Raw genomic sequence first — 26,696 nt, forward strand, 5'->3', positions numbered from 1 at the left:
ATTTTGATTGCCCTAGAACTTGGAAAGAGCTGAAGCTTAAGTACCATGTATAATAATCACTCATCATTCGATAAATTATATAAAATATCTTAGGGCATTTTAAATAACAGTTAAACACTTCATATATCATTTGACAATTGTCTATTAGTGCTTTAACATTCTCAAGGTTCACAGTGATTCACTATGATCAGAAGCCACTGCTGAAGGTAAGGGACCACGTGGGAAATCCCTGAAAACCATGGTATAATTAGCTTGATTAGTTTCTCCACATTTTAGAGGATTTTTTTAATATACATTGGATGTATATTAATTTTTAATCAGAAAGACAACATTTTTATTTAACCATTACTATTTTATGTATCAAAGAACTTTTATAAGGCATAATTTTAAAAATTAAAAATATGTTTTTGTTAGTTAAAATAAGGTAGAGTCTATTTGTTTTATTAGTAATCCCATAATTTCATTTGCAGTTTTCCTTTTACAATGGCATAATGTTCTGAGTAACTCCTTTTTTTTCAGATTTTTATTACATGTAGTTTACAATATGGGATTAATTTCCAATATTCTTTCCATATGTTTATAGTCAAATTATGTTTTTAGTATGTAGTTAACCTTGAACAATATGGGTTTGAATTGTATAGGTCTACTTAAACGCAGATTTTTTTCAATTGTAAATACTGTGGTACTACAGAGTCCTTGGTTGGTTGAATCCACACTTCAGCCAGAGGGCTGACTATAATTTATATGTGGATTTCTGAGAGCACAGAGTCAGGGCCCCTAACCCCTGCATTCTTCAAGGGTCAAGTGTAGTATAATATTTAGAATATTATAGCAAAATGTTTTAAAATAAATGTAGAAAATGAAATTTCTTGATAATTATAATGGTATAAATTTAAACATTGATTTATCCTTCCTTTTATTCTTATGGTTTTGCTCTGTTAGTTCAAGTAATACACACGCAGATCTGCAGACTTGTACACATATACAGACACATACATACTTGCATATTTTTCATGTAATGGTATGCACACAACATAAATACATTCTGTATCTCTAAATATATATAGTATGTGCAAACACACGTGCATTTACTATTATTCTTTATGATATAAAATATATGTTCTTTCTCCCTATGTCAAAAGATCAAAAATGTGTAAACAGCTACTGAACAACAGGTTTTTCTCCCGGCTACTGAGGAATGAAGAAACTGATTTATGACATTAGTTTGACATTCCTTTCTTTTTTATAAAGATAACCTTAATAGAAAGATCAGAAGCTTACAAGATGATTTCCAAAAGTAGAGCAGTAACAAAACTGATTTTTGCAGTGTAAACAGCATTTCCTGGGAGTCTTGGAATTGTCACCAACTCAATGGGTGACTTACAATATTTATAAAATGTGGACTTTAGATTCTTTATTTGTGCAATCAAAGCATTGAAAAAGAGCAATGACATTCAATATATTTTTAAACTTCAACACACTGTAGTAAATACATTTAAGAATAAAAGACTAGGTGACACAGACCAACCCCCTTTGAGAGGACATTTAGGAAAGTTGTGTGGAATATTAGAAATGCCTGCCTGAAAGAACTGGCAGACTAACCAGACAGCAAATAAATATGGTCCAAATTGAGAACTGGATATAAATCCAAAGTTTTTATTTATTTGAGTTGGGGCCATTTTTGCCTTTGGAGAATTGCTGATCTCAAAGACATGGACAAAGATTGTGAAGTACTGTTGACAACCTTGAGGGTCTAGCGAGACATAAATTAAAATCCAGGAAATGCCATAGTGAACACTCATTACTTTGGAATGGAATCTTAAAAACCTACATAGTAGAAACAAGGTTGGGTGTGGGGATTTTAAAAAATTAACTGGAGTCATCAGGGAGACCCAGAAAATTTTAACCCCTGACAAGTGGATTTGTTATTATCATTGAGCATCTGTTGGAAGCAAATGAGAATCTTCTTTACAGGAGTAAAACCTCATGCTATGAAACAAATTATTTCTACAGTTTCCTAAAATACATTATCTGTTCCACAATCAATGGATCAAGATATTGGAATTATTGGACAATTGACTTAAAAATAACTATGCTTCTTTATTTGGTGATGTAAAAAAATTAAGTATTTCAATAGAAAATTAAAATCCATAAAAATGTAATAGCAACTTTGAAAAAGTGCTAATAGAAAATCTATAAATTAATATATTAGCTAAAATTAAGACATTAGTGAATATAATTGACAACAAATGGAATACAGAAATAACTAAATTTAAATGAGCAAAGAATAACTAGAAATTCATCATGTTTCAATACCAAGATCGAGTCCTCAGTAACTCATAGTAAGAAAAAAAAGCACAATTGAAATTTAAAATTATTTGAAATTGATAATTAATGAAAAAATAACATCTAAACACTTGCATTATGAAGGTAAACAGCATAGCGGGATACTTACAGCCTTAAATACATATATCAGAAAAATTAACATAAAATCAATGAGTTATTTATATATGTAAATAATATATATATATATACACATATGGGAAAAATAATAAAATTAATCATCTAATAAAAATTAACAAATCTACCTATCACTTTTTAAGAAGATTAAATGAGGTTAATGAAGTGATAAGACAATATGATCAACATCAAGGATTAAAAGGGACTAATCACTCTAGATCCTGAATACCTTAACAGTATATAACAATAATTTTTAGATAAAACTAATGATAATATCTTTGAAAATTTGAAAGGAATGAACGAATTCCTAGAGAAACTTACAACTACAACTTACCCAGACTAACACAATGGTGTATAGAAAATCTAAACAATTTATTATGAATATTTTTAAATGTATAGAAAAAATTATAGAGAACACTTGTATACCCACCATCTATATTCTATTATCACATATCTGTCTAAATATTCCCCAATCTAACCATCAATCCATCTTATTTTTTTGATGCATTTGAAAATAAATTTTAAACATCAGTATAGTTTCCCCTAATTAGCATGCATGGTATTAACTAGAGTTCAATTTTTATATACATTTTTTTGTTGAGGTAAAACTTGCACGTAATAAATTCTACAAATCTTAAGTGAGCATTCAGTGAGTTCTGACAAATTATACACCTGTGTAATCTTAACCTTATCAAAGTATAAACTATTACCTAATAGCTCCTTCTAGTCAACCTCTGCTCCCTCCCAAGATAACCATTCATTTTTTTAATTTAAAAAAAACTTTAATTGAAATATAATTGACTTACAAAATTATAAGTTTCAAGTGTACAACACATTGATTGATATTTTTATACATTATAAAATTGTCCCACCTATTTATCATCTTCTATTATATAAAATTTTTACAGTATAATTGACTGTTTCTCTATGTTGTGCATTACAACTCTGTGACTTATTTATTTTATAATTGAAAGTTTGTACCTCTTAAACTCCTTCACCTATTTCACTCATACCAATGAATTCTTGCCATTTGTGACATATATAGACCTAGAGGGTATTATGCTAAGTGAAATAAATTAGACAGAAAAAAGATAGATACCATATAATTTCACTTATATGTGAAATAGAAAAAACAAATCAAGGGAACAAATATAACAGAACAGAAACAGACTTATAGATAACTACTCATGATTATCTACCATAATTTAATTTTTCTTGTTCTAGAAATTCACATAAATGTAATCACAAAGTATGTACTTTTTAATGTAAGGCTGTTTTCACTAGTACAATGATTTTGAGATTCATGCATATTGTAGTGTATAAGTAGTTTATTCCTTTTTGTTGCTGAGTAATATTTCATTGCATGAATGAACACTGAAGTTTCCTTATTCATTCTTCTATTGATGAATATCTGGGCTGTTTTCTCCTTTAGACCATAATAAAAAAGCTGATAAGAGCATCCTTAAGAAATTATTCTAAAATGTATTTGGAAATGAAAAGGACAAAACATAGTTAAGACACAATTGAAGAAGAAACTTTGAGGATTTATATTACAGGATTTTCATGCCAAGAGTAGACAAATAGACCAGAAAAAGATAATAGCTAGAAACAATCACAAACACATACACACATACAGACACACACATCCATACACAGACACACACATACAGGAACTTAACTTATGACAAAGGTGGCACTATTAATAATCATCAAAAATTAAAACATGACTATTATTAGCAGTAGAGTATAATTTGTACAACCTGCATTTATACTCAAAGTAAAATTGGTGATACTACTCAGTGTCAAGCTTCAATTGTATGTTTTCCACGAAGTCCAGAGTTGAAGGTTTTGGTGTGAAAAGTTCACTTTTTCTTCAAAATAGTATATAAAGAATCATCTATTTTAAAGAAAGTCTCTCTAGAGCTTTCTGATTACAAGATCAGACTCCCATCAAGGCTCTGTTACAGTCAAATACCTATGAAATAGAGAACAATATTATTTGTCCTTAATATAGATCATGTCCTTCTTTGCTCAAGACTTCCTTTTAGATAGGTGTTAGGAAAACCAATTTTAAAAAATGCCTCAATATTTGCATTTAAAAAGAGGAGAAAATACACTCTGAAGAATTAATAATTGATACATTCTAAGGGTGATATAAGCATGAAGTTTTTCCAATTAAAACTCCCCAGGAGGAACAAGGGGACTTCCATATGTGAACAAATTACCAGCTCTTTTTTTTTGATGCAATGGAATGTATTATAATACACTCATATTATTTTTAGTCCAACTTGCGTTTGATTAACCTTTTAATTTTGATTTCCAGTTCATAAGGACTGAAAAGAGATATCCATATGATACAGTGAATGCTGAAGGAAACATAACTTACTTTACCTTGAATGTCTTCCTAAAATATGTTGCTCTTTTGATGATTTAACAACAACAAAAACAAACTTGGAGCAGAAGGTTAAAAACTACAAATTGTGCCCGCAAAGTGTTAGAGAGATGACAGAGGAAGGATTTACATGTGACCATAACATGGGAAATGAAACTTGCATTTGGTTTATTTTCTGTACTTCCATCATCCACTTCCTGTGTAGGAACATCTGAGAATGTTCTGTATCAAATTATTAAATCAATAAATCAATGTCAGAACAGGTGAAGTTAAAGGGAGCTCCTGCACAAGCGTCAGTCATGATGTCCTAATCTCTTCCTACGTGGAAAGAGACAGAACCAGTTGTTTTGTTTTTCCGTGGAAAGAATTAAATGAAAGCATTCATTTTGAAAGAGAACTAGAGAAGTGTTGGAAAAGAAGGTAGAGAGGAGACTGTTGAGTAATAGTAGATCAATCTACAAAAATGGGAATGCGTCCAAAGATCAGTGTTGGCAAATGAAAACGTGATGCTGATTCTATGAGACTGGCCACTTCCCACGTGGAGTTTGCTGACTGGAAAAATCTGCAGGTATTTCCAGGACTTTTTTTTTTTTTGTGGGGGGTGGGTACGGGAAGTATAATGAGGACCTGCTTTCCCATTAGCTTAGAGTAGGTATAAGTTATCACGGTTCACAGAGATACTAGTCTTCCACTAAAGAGACTGCCTGGCAAGATCTCCTAAGCTTCTCTCATATGTAGTCACATTACAGAGATATCACTGGATGCCCTTTATGATGAGTGAGAGTGAGATAGCTGAGCCTGAGCTCCTGGACATCACCCAGTCTTAGTTGAGATTTGATGAAAACACTAGCAGAGAAAGCCAGCTAAAACCCGCAAGACCAGTTGTGGCTCTCCTGTCATTATTATGTGTGCCTGCAGTCTGTCCCTGTGCCTCTCCCTGTTTCTTTTAGGTGATGGGCCAGGAAGAGGGAGGACAGAAGAACAGAAGAGCTCTTCAAATGTGGAGAAAACTCAGCAAGGGAGCTTTTTTTTTTTAAGTATTCATTCTTTTGTTTTTATTAATGTATAGTCAGTTTACAATATTGCATCAATTGCTAGTGTGCAGCATAATGTTTCAGTCATACATATACATACATATATTCTTTTCCATATTCTTTTTCATTGTAGTTTACTACAAGATATTGAATATAGTTCCCTGTGCTATACAGGATAAACTTGTTTATCAATTTTATATATATTAATATCTGCAAATCTTGAACTCCCAATTTATCCCTTCCTATCCTCTTTCTCCCCTGGTAACCATAAGTTTGTTTTCTATGTCTGTGAGTGTTTCTGTTTTGTAAATAAGTTCATTGTCTTCTTTTCATTCCCCATATAAGCAGTATCATATGGTGTTTTTATTTCTCTTCCTGGCTTAAACTTAGAATGGTGATCTCCAGGTCCATCCATGTTGCTGCAAATGGCATTCTTTTATTATTTTTTATGGCTGAGTAGTATTCTATTGTATGTATATATACCATATCTTCTTTATCTAGTCACCTGTTGATGGACATTTAGGTTGCTTCTGTGTCTTGGCTATTGTAAATAGTGCTACTATGAGCACTGGGGTGCATGCATCTTTTCCAATTAGAATTCCCTCTGGATATATGCCCAGGAGTAGGATTGCTGGATCATATGATAAGTCTATTTTCAGTTTTTTAAGGAATCTCCGTACTGTTTTCCATAATGGCTGCACTAATTATTCCCTTTTCTCCACACCTTCTTCAGCATTTATCATTTGTATCATATTTATCATTTGTATAGGGACAGGAGTGTTTCTTAATTCTTGAATTTTATGACATAGCTTGTCCAAAATGTACTGAGATTTAGACTCCGAGAAAGAATCAAGATTTGCAGATACTAACAAATATATATATAATAGATGAACAACAAGTTCATACTGTACACCACAGGGAACTGTTTTCAATATCTTATAGTAACTTATGGTGAAAAAGAATGTGAAAATAAATCTATATATGTTCATGTATGACTGAATCATTATGCTGTACACCAGAAATTGACACAACATTGTAAACTGACTATACATCGACAAAATACATGTATATATATAAATTTATCTCACTGTCATTGCCAAAAGAAATGAGTACCCTTAAAAGAAAATTTTTGTGTAATAAAAATATTCATATTTACATACATCTGAATTGTATGCGTACATACAAGTACAATACAATGTGCACATATAATTTGTATAAAAATAACATATAGTAAGATGAGAAAACATGGATTGCTTCTGCTTTGGGCCCCTTAAGACCCATTTCAGTTGCCCTGGCTTTATCCATCTAGTAACCTGTCAATCTAAATTCTCTGTGACGTAGGCACTTCCATTTCTTCCAATTTGGTAAGTGAGTCTTTAGCTAAGAAGTTAAGTGTAAGAAATAAACTAGGATCAGTACATGAATAAGGGGCTGTTGTGGAAGCAGCTGTGTTTTCAGCATATTATAGAATGCTTCTAGTAATATGACGAAGTCTGGAGAAATATTCATATGTGTGAACAGATAATGAGGCACAGCGTAGGAAGCGTGAGAGAAAATAGTGTCAAGTGTGAAGACGTAGAGGGAAAAAGAGAGATAATAAATAAGATGTTTCATGATTAGTGATGGACCTCAAAGTGCACAGGATCCACACTCCATAACTTTTATACTGTGAGCAAAACCATGCTTTACTGTGGATATTCTTTAAAAATAAGAGATGATAATAACTGTAAGCTGTGATGGTCAATAAACAGTGATATTCACCAGGAGACAATAACCATCTACTTCAGAAAAGTTTTTCAAAACTCATCCTTCTTGTAGACTATTGGAGGGTAAAATATTATAACTCCTTTGAGCAGCAAGCGCAGTATCATGATTTACCTCTGCTAAGAATAGAAAATCTTTAGCCAGGTCTATTGGCAAAGGTGTTCCACAAATGTCAGCATCATGCTTTGTTTTTTAACTTTATCAATAACATCAATAGTACTCTGCTTGATTTCAGCCACTCTGAGGAATCCAAATATACACTACATTCTCCAGGGCTTCAGGCCCTGAAAAGAAGACATCAGCTCTAAATAAGGAAGAAACAGAAAAGCCAAAAGGGGCTTTAGGAGGGTTATAACCAAAATGAGAAAAAAAAATAATTTGCGTGTTTTGGATGTGTGTTAAATTTCACCAAAATCATATTAATACAAAAAGCTTTCAAGTCCTGTTTTTTTTTTCCTTTTACTAAATATATGTTTTAATGATTGCTTGTCAGAATATCAAGTATATTCTGATATATCCTACAGACATCATTCCTGAGTTACTTTATGTAATCATGTCCACCTCTTTCCATCCTGAATATGGAAAATTGTGCAGGTTTGTAGATGGAGCTAGAATATATTTTCCAAATTTTTATTGTGATGTTAATAGATATTTGATATTAAAAGGGATAATAATAGATCCATTTGAGAATCTTGGTTTAAAAAGTTCAATAAAGATTTCTCAAAAAATTTACCACCTTAATGAGAATTGTAACAAAGTATTAATAGAAAATAACCAGCTTAGTGGGGTAATGAGGATGATCAAGAAAAGAGATGTTTGAATAGGTGGGAACTGGTCTTTATAGGAACTTAAAAGTCACTAGTGTTGTGGCATAAGTTGGGGCTGGCGAAACAGCCAACTATGTGGAGGCTTTGTAGGGTAAATTACATTTTTTTTTTATTCTAAGAGAAATGGAAAGGCTTTAAAAGATTTCAAGTAGAGACCTAAATAATCTGGGTGATAAAAAGATGATTCCAGAAGCACTACAGGATGGATTCAGGTGTGGAAGAAAGAAAAGGAGGAGGGTACAAGTCAAGAGAAGGTACCAGTAGTTGAGATGAGGTAAAAGATCTTTCAGCCAGAGTGATACAGAGACATGAATATATTTAAGGAAATTTCATTAATTGATCTATGTATTTCTTAAAAAAAATATTTGGTACCTACTATGAAACTGGAGCTATTCTAGTCAGGAGCTATATCAGCGTACAAGACAGGTAAGAACCCTGCTTTCTTAGAGCTTATATTCTGCTCTCTCCAGAAAGACAAAAACACAAGTAAACAAATTGAGTAAGTAATATAGTTTAATATGGTAATAATAACTGCAGAAAATGATTCAGATACAAAACTATTTGGCAAAAAATCAATTAGAATACATAGAACTGAAAATAAAATTGTTGAAAATAAAACCAAAATGAGCAAGATATTATTGAGAGCAAAATATAAAAAGAAAAAGAAAATTTAAAAAATACATAGAAGAGAATTTGAGAGAAAATGAGGAAATTATTGGTTCTAAAGGTCAGAAAACTGATCATCTTTGGTTGGATGTTGATTATAAATGACAAAGTGATGTCTTTGAGAATACTGGAAGTGTTTCATATCATGGGTTTGTACAAAAATAAGTTTGTATCCAGCAACATTCTTGTAATTTGTTCAATTTACTGTATATTATCCACACCTAAAAAAGTAAAAACAAAACAAAAATGAAAAAAAAATGAATGATATGTCTAATTAGAGTTCTATACACAGAGTAGGAAGTGAATAGATGAGAAGCCAAGAGAAAATAACTGGAAACTTTCCAGTGATGGCTTTGTTTAACATTTTCGGAAAAATAGTGGTCATGAAGAAAAAAAGAGACTCTACAGAATTAACTTTACTGGGCAAGAACGTAGCTTGAGTTTTGCTTATGTTAGCTAATGATTTTAAGAATCTGTGCAATACTTCTGTTGTTCCATATTGGATGTTCATGTTATACCATGTGAATGATAATCTATAGCATATGCGCCTCATGCTACATTTAGTATTTTGGATGTTAAACAGTGGATATTATTATAGCCATTGATTTAAAAGATCTGAAAAAGAAGCAACAGAGGCTTACTAGAAAGGATGTTAGGATCTGGAGTGTAAAGGGATGCTACTTTTAAAGTAATTAGTGCCATTTAGAATAAGCCAAATCATGATTTTTTTTATATCTTTATAGCACCCTGTGAGAGATGTAAGGTCATCTTCTTTAACTTGTAGATCAAAGATGATAATTGAATAAATGATTATTAAAACAAAAAAGTCTTAATAAGCCTTCCAGAATTAGACTTTCAACTCTTCCCCATTATTTCCTTTTATCTATCCTTCATTTTCATGCCTCCATAGTTTTCCTGTGATATCCAGTTGTATATTCAATAGTGACTATTGGAAAATTCATATCATCTTTAAACAAAGTGAAGCATATGATACCACACGACACCTGCATATAATGCATACCATTTCGCACAATTTGCATCACCAAGATGCCTATAACTGCTCCTTAACAACTTGATTATCTCTTTACTCATGAGTAAAATATTACTGAAGACTGTCACAGGTTAGGTTCTCCAGGAGATGCAAGATGTATATTAAGAAATAGCACGAGTGAAGGGAAAGATGGGGGATAGAAAAAAGTTAAGGCATGATGCAAGATCTACATAGTTTGGGATGACTCTGCTGGGGACACTGAAATGAGTATCATCCATCAGAATCCAACCTTGCATCAGGCAGAAATGGCTGAGATTTTAGCCCTGCCTTACCAAAGACCAGAGCTCAGAGTTGTGGGAATGGGAAACACAAAGCCTCCAAGTGGGTATTGGGGATATTTATAAGTGAGGCTATTCTTGTTTGCACCTCTTATTACCAGACCCACATATTCTTCCTTTTGAGGACACAGTGCAACAAAAAGCCTTCCAATTTTATAAATATACTGCATGCTAGAGGATGGCAGAACATCCTCATAGAGCATTTTCTCTGAGCTGGCACTTCAATTGTGTCTTCACTGGGGCATGACAATGTCTTAATAGAGGAAGCTTCTGGGTAATGGGGTATGGGATACAATAAGTGATCCTTTACCCCACCTACTAAATGGGTCCTCTGGTCTGACATGATCTTATGTGAGATGCCCAGCTGAAGGAGCAAACACTTCCACAGGCACTCATATTGTAGGGCACTCTGGGCTCTGCAGTCAGAGGAGCTTAACCTATGGATGGAATATGTGACAATCTCTGTTAAGAATAAACTGCTATCACTTTACGATGGAAGAGTCCAAGTATAGGCAGCTTAAACCATGTAGTTGGTTGGTCTTTTAAAGATGTTTTGCCATATCAGGGCCTCAGCAATATTCATTATTGCTAGCAGTTTGGCGTTAGCAGTAGATGGTTAAGTTCTGAAAAATATGGGCTCATGTTACCAGACATGGTAGCCATCATCTTGGTAATGGTGGCCACTTCATTCATGTATCCATTATAATGGACTGGGTTGCCCAGTGACAGAGCAGCTTATATTAATGGTTTCAATCATTTTGCCTTTTCTATGATGGATGCTTTCTAGTGGGTTTTAGAAGGGTAATGCAATGCTCTTCACTTTTTATACCCACTCATGTGTGCCTATATTCATACCTCCACCCCAGCCTTCCTTGTCTCCCAACCCGCAGGAGAATTTTCCTTTGCTAGTGCCTTTTATCATCACTCATAAGTGGAGTGCAACCTATGTCTATTTCAGTTAGTGCTCACATTTGTAAAATAAGCTTGTTTCTTCTTCCTTCAACTGGTCATTTGGGATTCTTCCATGAAACCATAGGCTGATTTTGGAGGACAACTGCTGGTGCAGAAGTGGTAGATGCTATACTGCTCATGACTTTTGGTCCAGCTTATGCTTCTTGATGCCTTTACCACTTTATCCAGAAATGGATTATTACTGGGTTTTCACAACCACATGACTTGTTAGGTCTGGCAGGATCCAGCTCATGATGGCAGCTCTAGCTCCATGGTCATTTTGTGCCCCATGGTCAAGTCTTCTATACCTAACAGGGCCCAGAGGTGTGCCGAGAGTTGTTTTTCAAAAAAAGTATAATTCTCTCATGGAGACTTTACGGCCTTGCTTCAGAAACTCAGGACCTGTGTTAGAATACTTCTAATATCCGTACCACAAACTCTCTATGGAATCTTTTACCCCTATGGATACCATCAACCTCATAAGATCTGCCAGACTGTATGGTCACAGTGGGAGAAATGCTTGTACCACACCTTGGAGATGTTCCAGAGCCCTTTCCTACTTTAGAACCCACCTGAAGCTGGAAGCCTTTTGATTGCCTGGTAAATAGTCAGAGCATATTCCTAGGTATGAAATTTGCTGTCTTCAGTACCAGAATTCCACCAACAATTGTGCTTTTCCTTCTTTGTGGTAGATAGTGCAAGGTGTAATAATTTGTCTTTTATGTTGGAGATTATGTCTTGGTGTGCCCACTAGACCCTTACAAATTTTATAGATATGACAGACCCTTGGGTATTCACAAGATTAATCGCCTGATGTCTGGAGTGCATGTGTTTTCCTGGGACCTCCAGTCTGCCCAGTTCTTGCTCAGCATACCCAATCAATACAGTGTCATCAATATAAGATCAATTTGATGTTCTGTAAGATATTCAGACAGTCCAGGTCACTTTGTACTGTGTTATGACAGAGGGCAGGAAATTAACTGCCTTGGGAAGAAAATGAAAATGTGTATTGTCTGCTTCACATGAGTGCTACAGTATCTAATTCTCCTTTCTTATGATGAAAAAAGAATTCAGTTCAAATCAATGGCTAATATTATGTGTCTGAGGGTTCTTAATAAGCTCTAGCAAAAAACTACCACATATGGCATGTTGACTGTAGTCAGGGATACAACTTTGTTGGGCTTGAAATAGTCTATAATCATAATCCAGGATCCATCTGGTTTCTGCAGGGATCACACGGGTAAATTAAATGAAGAATTGACAGATACCACCATCCCTGAATCCTTTGAATTCTTCAGGGTGGCACTAGTTTTTTCCAAAGCCTTTGGCCAGAATGTGATACTGGTTTTGATTTACTATCTTGGCTGAATGTATGCAATTTCAAAGGCTTCCACTTGAATATACTCATATATATAATATGAATTATATATAGCTTGTGCCCTGCAGACTAAGAATCCAATATAGGGACTGTGCCAATTTTGTATTTGGGGATGAGGAAAATGACCACCAGTTGTCTTTGCAAAATGAAGGTATACACTGCCAGTCAGACTTTGGTTAGGACTCCTTTTATTATTCCAGCCCTGTATACTCCCACTCTAAAGGTGCCATGACAGTGCTTCCGATCTCTGGATATGAATGTCCTCTCAGATCCAGTGTCCATCAGTCTTCACAGTGTCTGGGTATTCTTCTTTGCTCAATGTACAGTTTGCGTCGATGGCCATATATCTCTTTGGGGAAATTATTGGAAGAGCCATTATCTTGTATACTTACCATATTGTTATGGAATCTTTCCTCCTGGGTACCTAGCCACATCTTTAGCTGATGGATTCCGCAGTAGTCAAATGGCTCAGCTGTGGAAACCAGATAAGGAAACATAACTTTTTATTGGGTGCACAGCCTCAGCCATCCAGCCATTCATCCTTGATTTTTTTCTGCTCAGTATTACCCTTGTCAGCTTTCTATTTTGTCTCAAGGAACACTATATTTTATCAAACATCCCCATAACTCTCTGTAGGTCAGACCTGCTGCCACTTTGACCTTGTGATTTGTTGCAATAATTGTGACCCCTTCCCCTAGACTTCTGTAGGTTAAATACCTCCACCTGGCCTCCCTTGTTTCTGGGTTCTATCATCCCCGTGATACCTTTAAGCAACGTTCTAGTATCTACTCAGGTGAACAATTCTCTGGGTGTTTTTGGAATTGAGGGGCTCCTGGGATATAGAGCTTTCAGAGCTAAAACTAGAAGAGTTAGCCATCCTACATACCACTAGCCCGAAACTACAAAGGAGAGCCACTCTTAAACCTTTTAATTGGTGCTGGTGTTTCTCTGCCAGACATTTCTCATGCCTTGGGTAAATGATGTGGCCTCCGGATCTTCCTGGAAGTTATAATTATCCAATGTGTCTCTGACCACACATAATATATAATTTTAGCATGCCTCATTACCCAAAGTTTTTCATCCCATCCTTCAGTGTTTACCATGGCAATTCCGCCATTTCAGTTCACTCTGAAATTTAGCATCATTTTCCATGCATCCAGGAGGCACCCTAGTAATGAATTAACACCATTCCCTGGAGTGTTTGCTATGATGTTAAATATTTTCTCTTAGGAGAGTGCTCTCAAGTCCAAAAACTATTTTCTATCCAATTTTATGGTTGGTATTCTCTGTCCTTTGCCCTCTCACTAGAGGAGATAAGCTTCCTTGTGTGCAAAGAGAACTCTGGCTTTGATGCCTGGCTTTCAGTTGCCTGTCACCCACTCTCAGTTCTTCATTGTCTTTTGTTAGAGCACCAGTGGTGCCTAGCAATAGCCATGCAATCCTTTATCCTTATAGCCACTCTATCTTCAATACATCTCTGATGTCTAACATCACGTGGGTTAATGAACTCTATTCCACAAGAATAGCTTCACAATCCATCACTGGTGAAAGTTTTAACAATTGGACTGCCACACTGTGCCAGTGGCTGCCTGTGCTTCATCTGTCACGGGTTGTGGGTCCTTACTGCCAACCAGGTGGTGAATCACCCAACTCTAAACTTCATTTTATTATCTATTTTCTTGGACCACTCCCAATGCAAAGAATGCAAGTTGGATTCTCTGGCAGCAGACACTAAGATGGAGTTTAAGGTGTAAGATAGTTACTAGGGATTGACATCCATGGAAGGAAGAGTTAAAAAACATTATTGGGCTGAGGAAGCAGGTAAGCTTCAGTTAAGTACCCCACCCCCACCAAATCCTGGATCCATTTGGCTCAAAACCCATCAGACTGTCCTGCATCAAACGAAGATGTCCTGACCCTTATATCACTCCTCTTAGTCACAAGATGTGGGCTTCCCTGGGCGATGAGATCTCTGCAGCTGCGGCAGTCCTGGAAGGATCTCACAGCTGGAGACAACGTGCTTACTGCTCTCCTCAACTGTGCAGCAAGTCCTTCTTTGAAAAGAGATCTGGGGGTGCAGCTCTGTTTCTAATACAACCTCATTCTCTAATGCCATGCATTCAGAGAACACACATTTAAATATGTGCTATTAAATAAAGCGCACACTTAAAAAAATAATTTTTTGCCCTATTGTACCTCTATTCTGAATAAGAATATTTATAGAAATTTAATGCATCTAGCCATTTTAATAATGATTGCAATTATGCATAAAATTGACACTCTTATCACAGAAATATTAATGATATACATAAGCTATATGTAAAGAAAGAGTACTGAATGAAAGCTTGGTCCTGTGTGTACTAGATCATAATAAAAGCATGGGTGAATTAGGATAGAGTTCAGCTGCCTGTAGTAAAAACCTGACAAAAAAGGCAAACAGTGGTACAAATGGGTAATTAAGCTTGTCTTTCTCATGTTACGAGTAGTTGGAAGGTAGGTATTACAGGGCTGGAATAGCTGCCCAAAGTCCCAGCCTCCTTTTATCTTCCTTCTTCACTATTCTTAGCCTGTGTCTTTTATCCCCATGGTTATAAGATGGTAGCTACACTCAAGGTGTGAGATTCTGTATCAGACACAAAGGGAAAAGGGCAAATGGTAAAGATGGTTGATGACTCTTTTCTTTTATCAGAAGGAAAAAAAATAGCCTTCCCAGAAGCTTTACTCCAGAGATTTATGCTTAGATCTTGATGTTTAGAATCATGTCACGTGGCCACCTCTACCTGCAAGGATGCCTGTAGGTATAGTTTTATACCTGAGCACACTGGTACCCAAAACTATGCGAAGATTCTTTTGTTAAGGAAAAGCAGGATGCAACCTGCAGTGTTTGCCACAGGGCATGCTTAAATTTTTAAATGGCTAACCATTGATTCTTAATAATATTAATACTGTGGAAGCACATTTTATAGAGAAATTAAAATTTTTAGCATCATATGTACACGCTATGTTCAGCTTCTTTTATTTATAGGTTGGGCCCAGTTTTAACAAGTCATTTTGCCCTGAAACTATCTTATTGACACTTAACAAAATAAAAGCACATATACTTCATATAGTCCTTCCAAACTTAAAGGCATTCTTCCAAGATAAAAAAGAAAGGAAATGAACTTTTTTGCACTTATCAGAAAAGCATGTTAACCTTTTAGTCCAGATGCTGTTGAAATATGCTTTAAAATTTCCTCTTTCAGCCTGCATTAATAATAGATGAATTATTTTTAAAAAGGAAAAAATATGACATGACCACACTCCAAAATAAATTAAACATCCTAGTGGATCAGAAATAAAACAGAAACTTAACAAGTGTGTAGATCATAATAATAGCATGGGTGAATTAGGATGGAGTTAGGATTGGAGTTAGGATAGAATTAGGGTAGGGCTGGACAGCAAGGCCTGAGGCAGAGAAGGATGGCCAGGTCTTTTTCTGTGACATAATTGGGAATTAAAATGTTCCTCTTGAGATTATAGTGACCAAAATCAGTTTCACCACGTGACACTGGGGACTAGAACCTGGATCATCTGTCCACATGAAATGGATGCAAAGTTGCTGAGAGCAATCCTTGCTTGGGGCTGCAATTCCTATAAAGCGAACTACCTAGGATGTCCAGAGGAAGCAGGTAGAGTCTCAAAGCCAGAAGTTTAGCCAAGTTGCCTAACTTTGCTGTCATCTGTAATATCGTGAATATGACTGCAGGGCTGGGGCCCTGAACCTCTGTATTTCTACACCGGGGAATCCCACAACTAACATGGCGGTCACAAGAAAACCTTAGAACAGATAGATGAGTGCTGAGTTCCTCTATAACCCAAGCCCCTCTTTGAGTCCCTCTCTAAGTTGCATGGAACCTTCCTCTGTCTCCCTCTGTCCCTTCTCAGTTGTTGGAATACTGTTTTGAAAAATACCAATCTTAGAAACCTAATCAAAGGATTTTACTTTATTAGAAATATTTTGTTTCTTTAAAAAGTGTTTAATGTTAATGTATCACTTCTGCCACCATTTTAAAATATATGCCCTGCCTGATCACAAGACATGCTAGTGAAATTAGTTCAACAACCTTATACTATTCCTTCTCCTTGAGATAGCATTTATCAAATTAATATCACCTAAAACGTATGTTAAAAATAGATAGCTTTCTTACCCACCAATGAGATGCATAACTGATTCAATGTGAGAGAAGAAAGCAATAAACTAGGCCGGATTACAACATCATCTGAGATAGCAGAGGCAATAAATGTGCTGTAGAAGGCAAGATGTTTGATTAAGCTGAAACGGAGACTAAACTTTGACATAAATGGAACTCTCCAGACGTTATCATCTTAAGGATCCAGTCTGGAAGTCATCTTTCTCTGACTTTCCAAAAAGTCTACTTATACTGAAAAAATATATAATCACTTTCTATGAAAGAAAACTACGTGATTTCCCAATCCCAACACCACCATTTTCCATCTCGATCTTACTTATTTAGTCCTACACTTTTTTGTATTTTCAATAAACCTGAATTAACGTTGATGCCGCCTCTGATTTGCAACCCTATGAAACAAATAATGCCTTAAGTTTAAAAAAAGGTTTTTGTGCAGACAACAAATGCCCCTATGATTTTGGGAATAGAGAGTAAACAAATTTCGCTTTTACTTTGCCTGCCCAAATGGACTACTTAAAAGCATAGTATTTGCTTTTTCTTCATAGTATATGCAATCATAACAGAGTAAGAGATAAGACTGTAATATACTTATTTTATTTTTGTATGCATAGGCAGTGATTTAAATTTTTCCTAAGAGAACTGAATATTGAAGATATTCCCATGTACCCATGGGCACATATGCACACATGCACACACAGTAAATGTTAGGCATTTAGCCATTTTTGGTGGACCCAATATCCCAATCCTGTTCTTCTCATGGACACAAATAGTGCCTCTGAAACACTTCAACAGACACCATGTTTAGATTTGATCTGAGATTAAATAGATTTTACTGTCACTTATCTGACAGAGTTGCAATGTGTTCCATTGACAATTTGGTATAGAAAACTTGGGTCACGATAAAGGCTGTAATAATCTTTTCATTTTTTTCTTAGCAGCACTGGGCAGTTTTAAAGTCTGTGAAGTTTACTTCTGATGCTCTCTTTTCTCCTTATCAATCTCTGTCTCTCAGACTACTTGCCCTTTGCCTAGATGACCCCAAACTCTTCTGTCAGTCTCCTCAATTCATGAGAATTCTATCATATTTTATTGCTTTATAGAAGAGGTCATAAACTGTTGGCTCCAAACTTTGTAAGCCCTTAGATGTTTTGCCTGGTGTCTGCACTAATAAACACACACACACACACACACACACACACACACACACATCAATAGCCGATACCAATACTTAAATCTAGACTTTCAGCTTTTCTTAGAAGCAGTTAGAAACTTTGAGACTGTTAACTCTGCCTTTTCACATGACAGTGATTGGTAAGGGCTGCCTAGAAGCTGCCCCTCTAGGAAGGTTATGTGGTCCCAGCTCACAGAGTTTCCTCTAGCCTCTTTTGCATTATACTTGAATTTAGGCTGTTTCTCTAATTTTCATTAACAGTGTGGCCCCTGTGGACTTTTGAGTTTGTGACCCCTATTATATAACTTTTTCTCTCCACTGTCAACTAAGCCCAATTAATGTGTTTATTGATAAGACAGTATCTCCCACTGGTACATATTCATAAGAAATACTTAAAGGTCTTCAACACTTAAAACTTTCAAAACACATATGAAAAAGAAAAGAAAAGAAAAGAAAGTGGTTAAATGGGACATCTGTTTATAGAAGTTGTTATCCCCAGAAAAATTCCTTCCTGAAAATTTCTTAATCATAGGATGACAGTCATAGGATGACATGGCCTTATAATCCTCTTACCCCACCTTTCTAAAGCATTATGTCTATGCCTGTCAGTATAAAGGAACTGGATATTAAGACCCCTTTTCCCCATCTCGTTACCTCCATCTCCACCATGATTCCTTCTGTCTAACCCTTACTCTTCCTTGGTTTTAAAACAAAGACTTATTATTTCCTTTGGGAGGATATGTTCTATCTTCTCTCAGGGCTTTCTATATTCCCAAGTTTTCCACGAATACCTGTGTTATAATGAGTTATAATGTTTTGGTTCACATACATAATGGGGATGAACATGACTCTATGATATGCAGCAGTAAGAAGCCTTTCATTTCTTTCTTTAAATTTGGTCTTTAAGCCAGATCATCTGATCTAGGGCTTCAGCTTCCTGTCCACAGGGAACAACAACTGTAGGCTTGTTAAAGACCTGCTTTGTTAAAGAGCTTCTTTCTCTTTAGAGCTAGGAAAGATTCCCATGAGATTAAACACATTCAAGGGCAAGCCCTCTCTCATTCTTACTGAGAGAAATTCTGCTTGTCTCTGTCCAGTTTGGACAGGAGTGTCTTAGCTGAAGCCAGAAGCTTGATGCTGAAAATTCAGTCTCCCTTAGCAATTGATTCACCCTCAATTGCCTGATAGTTTATATGGGCCACTTCCCAGCAATTACTGAAACCACATAGCTACCTTCTCTCTCCTACCTCAAGAAAATCACTCAAATTATTTTTTCTTCAAATTGACGTACTTTCATCATTTCTAAACTTCAGCATTTTTGTCTTCTAGGAACTCTGAATTCCATCTGCTTTATGAATCTGGGTAGGGATTAAATTTTAAATGCCTTCCAATTTTTCCTTTGTTCCTCAAACATTTGTTAACCTCCTTGTGGGAGGTGGAAAAAAAAAAAAACCTTTAACAACCTTACTAAAATGGAGGTGTTACAGTCAGAATTCTAAGATGGCCTCATGATTCCTTCTCCTTGGTGTGGACACTTGCATAATTAATTCCATTTGAGGGTCAGTGGGCCTGACTCATCAGGTGAGACTGTCTAAAAGAAGATCTGTAAGTCAGAGATGTGGGGAATCAAGGAGTTTTAAAGCTGCATCAAATGCTCTTCTGCTGACCTTACAGGAGCAAATCGCCGTGTTGTGAAGAGGGCTGTGTGGCAGGTAACTGTGGGCAGTCTTTGGGATCTGAAAGTGACCCTCAGCTGACAACTATCAATAAAACAGGGACATTCATTCTAAAGCTTCAAGGAAATAAATTCTAAAATCAGACATTGAGCTTAGAAGGGGACCCTGAACTCCAGGTGAGAACATGGGTTGTGTACTACAGATTTTAGTTTTGTGAAATTCTGACCAGAAACCCTAGTTACATTGCATCTGGACATCTGACCTACAGAAATTGTGAGATAACAAAATACTATTTTTTAAACCACTGATTGTGGTAATTTAATATGCATTGTATAAAATTATTGATGGAGATTTCTTGCAAGAGCTGGAGAAAAAAGAAAACTAATACCTCAGAGTTACCCTATAGTATCCGTGAGTCTTTCTTACTTAATTGTAATTTCTTTGAGGGTAGAAATTTTGTCTTGATTATCTTTCTATTTTCAGTATTAACCTAATATCTGTGTGATAATAGGACATACATCTTGGGTTGGATAAATTTATGTATAATATAAGCTAGCCAACATTAATACTTTAAGAACTTTAATTACTAAAGAGAGACAGAAATATCTGGGGCTGATTTGAAGAAATAGCAGGATTGAGTATAATACTTTTACCAGTGTATATTTTAGCAAATTTACATGTTTAAGCAAAAAAAATTGAACTTGAGTGTATGAAAGAAAAGTAAGGTAAATAATTCATGCACTTAATATGAATCTGTCATCACAGAATGAGATATGAACAGTATTAATTGCCATTTTTGTTTTAGAAAGAACACACGAGTCACTTTAAGCTTTACCAGTATGAAGGAGCACACACAGATACACACACACACACACACACACACACAAAATGAATTAACTGAAAGCTAGTGACCCTGAAAATCCTACATTTGAAGTTAGGTATGTGTGAACACGAGAGGCACTACAATCTAATGTTATACAGCAACAAAATCTAATACAATTTGAGACTTCACAGGGAGAGCAATCATATCAGGGAGTAGGAAGGTAATAGTTCCTCTTTGCTAAATTCTGCTAAGAGCATTGGGAATACATTGCCCGTTCAAACCTGGGGATCTCTGGACTTAAAAAAAGAAAGAAAGAAAAAGAAATTCATCAGCTAGAACTGGTGAGAGAAGTGGTACCGCAGGATGGGGTGTTAGAAGGACTAAGGCATTTGGGGAAAATAAGGAAATAACTTATAACATCTAATTGATCCAAATCATCTGGAGTAGGTGAAATTTTCTCCAGTTACATGGAGAGTGTAGTCACAGAGGAAACTGAAGAAATTACTAGGGCAGTACTTCCCAAAGGTTACCTTGAAAACAATTTCTTTAGGAATCTGAATGGACTCTGAAAAGCAATTCAACCTTAAAATTTTCCTCCCCAATGATCTTTTCTATCATTTCCCACTCTTCATCTTGTTATTCAAAATTTTTATGCTGTACAGGGCTTTATCTTGTCCTTTTGTTAGAAACTATAAGTTATTTCATATAGATATCTATCCAAGTATTTTCATTATTATTGCTTTATTATTATTATTAACACCAATGGAGAGATTGACAATCTTTCCAATTTTAGGAGAATTAAAGATTTATACATTCTTAATTAGCAGATGATGAGTTTGCTAATTTGATTTTGCAACTAAAATATAAACACCATTGTTGATGACACATTGCATTTTTTATGCATTTAATTGCACTTCAGGCAAATCTAAAATATAGAAATACATTAAAAATGGCAGGATGTAGTTCCTTAATACTAAAGTATTTCCAAATTCTAAAATAAATGTATTAAGCCATTGTTATATTGAGATGCTCTTTGGCTTGATTTTCACAACCACAGCTCTCTGATAGCAGGGTTTGGACTATAGTTAAATTTCTTTTTTTTCTTTCTTAAATATATATATATATATATATTTTAAATATATATATATATATTTCTTTCTTAAATATATATATATATATATAAACCTGTAGATTGAATGGGTTTTTATTGGGTATTTTGTAAAATGTTTAAAAATACTTAAAATTTTTTTCAGTTATTTCCCTCATGCTGTTTGCATTTCACATTCGGTGTACTTATTTTATTTTTGCACTCTTAATGAGTTCTTGATCATGTCTCTTCTGGAATAAGTAAGCCTGCTGGACAGACTTGCCCTGGTGAGGATTTTTCAGGTTTCTGTGTGATGGATTTCCTGCATCCCAATCTACTAATAGAACAGCATGTGCTGCTTGTCTCTACTCTATAAGGCTCCTTCCTCCTCCTCCCTACTTCCTTTACAGCCTACTCTTTGAAAGAAGAAACCATTCAAAAATGTTGCCTCCATCCTTGGGCCTCTAAGCTAGGAGTTGTTACCATTGTGTCCATAGTGGCTGATGTGAGAGAAGTGTATGGAATTGAATGTCGGTCTTTCAAGAGCTGAAGGATTTACCTGCCACAAGAGGGCTAAATGGTAACCCTCAAGTCCTCTTACTGAGCAATTGTGTTTCTGCTCAATAAGCAGGTTTTTAAACTGCATTTTCTTTGTGATAACTTACTTTCTTTTAAGTCAGTTCATTTTTATCAAAAGAGTGCCACTGTATACCTTAGGGCCATTCCCCAATACATGATTATGTTACCTATACCAGTTGTAAAATTGATAAATACAGAGGGTTGCAGTTGGGGTGATTGGAGGCAGTTAGTACTAATGAATCACCTCTCAGTAAGTTCTTCTGATTGATTTCACAGAGGGTATGTCAACCAGTTAGAGGCATACACATAGGCATGCTTTTACTTTTTCTCATAACTGCTAATAGCTGTGCAATGTCAAATCCCCTTTGCTGGTAGGAAATGAGTTCCTTTGATAAGATTTCAGTTTGATTCCATTTTTTAAGGTAATTTGGGCCTGGAATTTAGTGCAGCCATTAGATTTCAACCTAATATTGATCTTTTAAATAACCCCTCTTACTCCAGCATAGGTGAGACTCATAGCTCCTGACTGAAGGTACGGGGTTGTTTATTCTCTTTCAATTCCTTCCATCTTGCCAGGGTTTTCTCCTTGTCTGCTAGTGAAAAGAGGGAGAAAAGCAAAATAAGAATCCTTATACCACCACACTTGGTGAGTAGATTATCTTCCATGCCAGTAATAAGTGCTGCTTATTTTGTGAATTACAAAACTGCGAAGGTAGGGTAGCTGACCCTTTACACTGGTCCCAGTGGTGACATAATTTATGGCCCAGGTTATGGATGTCGTGTAGGGAGGTCCTAGCAGCCCTTGCTGGTGAACATCTTTCCAGGCCTTGATGGTTCCTTTAGAGATGTGATTACATCATCTGACTGTTTTCCACATGTTGCCATCACACCACATTACCCAGACAAGCTCCATTCCCAGTGATTCCATAGTCCCTGACCTCAATCATATTCCAAGTTTCTAACTCCGAGGATGCCAACCAAAGGTACAGTCCATTTTCCTTACCTCTTCAAGACAAGAGAATCAGAACTGGTATTTATCTTTTCTTTGCCTCATCACCACACACAGACTTGTCTACAGTGTTTTTTTCCTACCCTAAGAGGTAGTGACCCATGCTGTGAATAAACATACATTGAACTGGAGTGAGATGTTGATCCTAGCTTTTGAAAGACAACCACAAATTTCAGAAGTTTTTCTTATAGTTATACTTCCTTGAGTTTGCCTACACATCTTTAGGACCATCTTCAGTATCTTTAGGGATGTGAGAAATCAGGATAGCCTTCTTTCGCAGACTTTCTACTTCCCCCAAAGTCAACCCTCCACCTCATGAAAGTTAGAAATCTTTACTAAATGGCACAACCCTATCAAGAGATCTACTAAACATGCCGAAACAGAGCAACCTCCTGAACAGAAGATTTAGATGTACAGCAAGATGTCTGAATCATGCATAAGTTGATGTGCATTCACAAAAATCTAGTCTAAAGCATTTGCAACCCTACATAACTACTTTATCATTTAAAAAAACTGTATGCTTGTATGGATTTCTAGATGACACTAGAGTTATAGAATCAAAAATCAATTTTCATCAAAATATATTTATAATAAAAGTATTGATTGTAAGGCAAAATTCAACTAAAGAAGAATATTAATTACTAATATAAAGAACAAAGAAAAGTGGTGAATCTAATGCCACCTACTTAAAGAGATTCTTGGATTTTCATAGCCTCCAAGTTTAGCCTTATACATGATTCATGACTTGACCATTATTCTCAGCTTTTGATTTTACTCTCTCTCCTGCATTATCATATCACATAGCCCCACCTCTCTCTCTCTTTTTTTTTTTTCTGTAGACTATTACTTGGAGTTTTCTGAGCCCACCCATGGTAATCATCTCCTCAGATCCAGTGTAGTTCTTGCAGATGCTTTATTTTAGAAGGGGCTTCATGGGAACTACTCTTAGCAGGTCTTCCTGCAGCATCATGAGCAAGGCTTAGATAACATAGGAGAAAACTTTCGTATTTTCTTCCCTGAGTTGTCATTATTGCCAACACAATAATAACCCTTCCCCCATCAAAATTAAGCAACTATGCCCACCCCCCAAAATCTCTGTAATTATGTTGTTCTTTTTTACTACACTGGCACACATCATAAAAGATGATGAGAACAAAAATTCAAATGTCACAGGAAGTTTAAAATGCAGTATAAAATCCACATTATTTAACCAATTAATTTCCAGTTTTCAACCATACTTGTGTTGTCTAAAACAAAAAATTAATAAAAATAAATTTAAAACTTTATTTCCAGAATTTACTCTTAATTTGTGAACCTTCTTCCCCATCATTTTCCCCAGCCCACCCCTTCTCTAAGCTTGTTGATTTATTTTTATCAATGGGTTGTGATATAGTGCCCTGAAAATTATGCTCAGAATTATTGAATATAGAATTAAACAATTAAATGTTGTTTACTGAGATGATAGTGGAATACTTGTGTGGCATGTGGGAAATTAGCGTGGTGCAGTAGTAACCTACAAGAACATGAAAGGATGTTGTATTTCAGAGATCATAGAACAGAAAGTCTCTCAGACCCAGTTTAGATCTTGTATCTTGTGATTAACTGAATCAATTTAAAACACAAGTTAAGTAGCAAGAGGAAAGAGATTTGGTAAGTTAACATGTTTAGAATAGGAAGCAACATAGACAGAAACAACAACTTGGAGGCAAACACATACACAGATTTGTGAATAATCTCATAGAATTTGTTTAGGTATATAATCGTGAAAAGAATGTCCATTTAACATATGCATATTCTTTTATTACCTGTATGTGTCTACTTAACAAACAAAACTACAAACTATCTCTACCATTTAATGTGGATTTACGTGATAATTTTAAGAAGTTTCTGGCATTATATTTTTATATTAACATAATTATTTTAGTGACCCCATATTCTTGGACAGTTTTCTATAAATGACTTTTTTATAATTGTGATCAATGCAATGTAGAAATTGTTCAGCTGTTGAATTATTTCCTCAAAATCAATTTCCTGAATTTCCTGATATGTATTATCTGGGTAAAAGTATGTATGTCTTCTGGAGGCTTTTGGAAAAAATATTTGAAATTATAAGTAGTGACAACTTACAATGCCTATTGTCACCACCAGCATAGCTCTTGGAGCTGATTTATCACAGAGTGAACATTAATGATACTGCCCTTAATAGGTTCTCCTTCAATCCCAAATTGGTATATGATTTTACTTTAACTTGCATTCTTTCACCAATAATATTTTAAATTTAACAATTAATTACTTTAGAATAATGATCACTTTTGAACTATTTCTACAAATTCATGTATTCTGGGACTCTCTTTCCTGAGTGAAATCACTGAGTTCCAGATCTCTTTGTTTTCACAAAATACAATCTAAAAGTATCTTGATATTTCTCTCTCTTCCTCCTGCTTTCCTTTTGTTTATATTTTCTTTCCTTCCCTTCCTAAAAAATCCAGTCCTAAAAGCATAAGTAGAAGCAAAGAAAGATAGATGTCCATGGTTCAGAGACCTGGGAGTCAGAAACAAGAGTGACCTAGAGCATATAACAAGATTTCAAAAAGGGTCGGTTGGATGTCCACACTGAGGAATGGGCAGCCAGTGTGGAAAAAGTAGAGTGAAGTTGATGGCCTGGTTTGAGGTGTCACACCAAGCCACCACGTGGGGGTTTTGTGTGTCAGGAGATAGACTGTTTGGGGATGTTGGTGTTCAAGAAAGGTGCACAGGAACCTCTCTATGGGATCAGTGACACAGTGTAAGGTGTTGTAACCTGATCAAAAGAAGATGCCCATTCTAGAATTGTCTATCTTGGGTTATGATAGGGTGAGTGTGTTTGGGGGTATGATCAGGCTAGAATGGTGATTCAGAACTCAGATGGGATGAGAAAGTCATTCATCCATTGGTGAGGCCGATATGGAGTGTCAGAGACTGAGAAGGGTGAGGAGGACATTCCTGTAGAGAGTACTTTGTGAGAATGTCAGAGATGAGCAAGGTGAGGAGGGTATCTAAATGGTGCATGGTCTGGCACAGGGGGTCAGAGATCAAACAGGAGAAGAAGGGTGACTACATGAGGGAAGAGGTGACAATGAAAATGGGACGTTTGTTACATACAGGGGAATTGATCAAGTAATTAAATATAATAAGAATAATGTAAATCAGATTTCTTACTGTTGAAGAAAGAACTTAAAGGCAGAAAATAGAAATAAATTTTGGTGTTATATTTTTGTGTATGTTTGTTAGATATATATATATATATATATATTTGTCAGATATATATTTCTATATATTTTTGGAATATACAGATATATGTATATATGTGTAGTATGGGTG

Source organism: Camelus bactrianus, chromosome 1, assembly GCF_048773025.1.
Source record: "Camelus bactrianus isolate YW-2024 breed Bactrian camel chromosome 1, ASM4877302v1, whole genome shotgun sequence".
NCBI lineage: Eukaryota > Metazoa > Chordata > Mammalia > Artiodactyla > Camelidae > Camelus > Camelus bactrianus.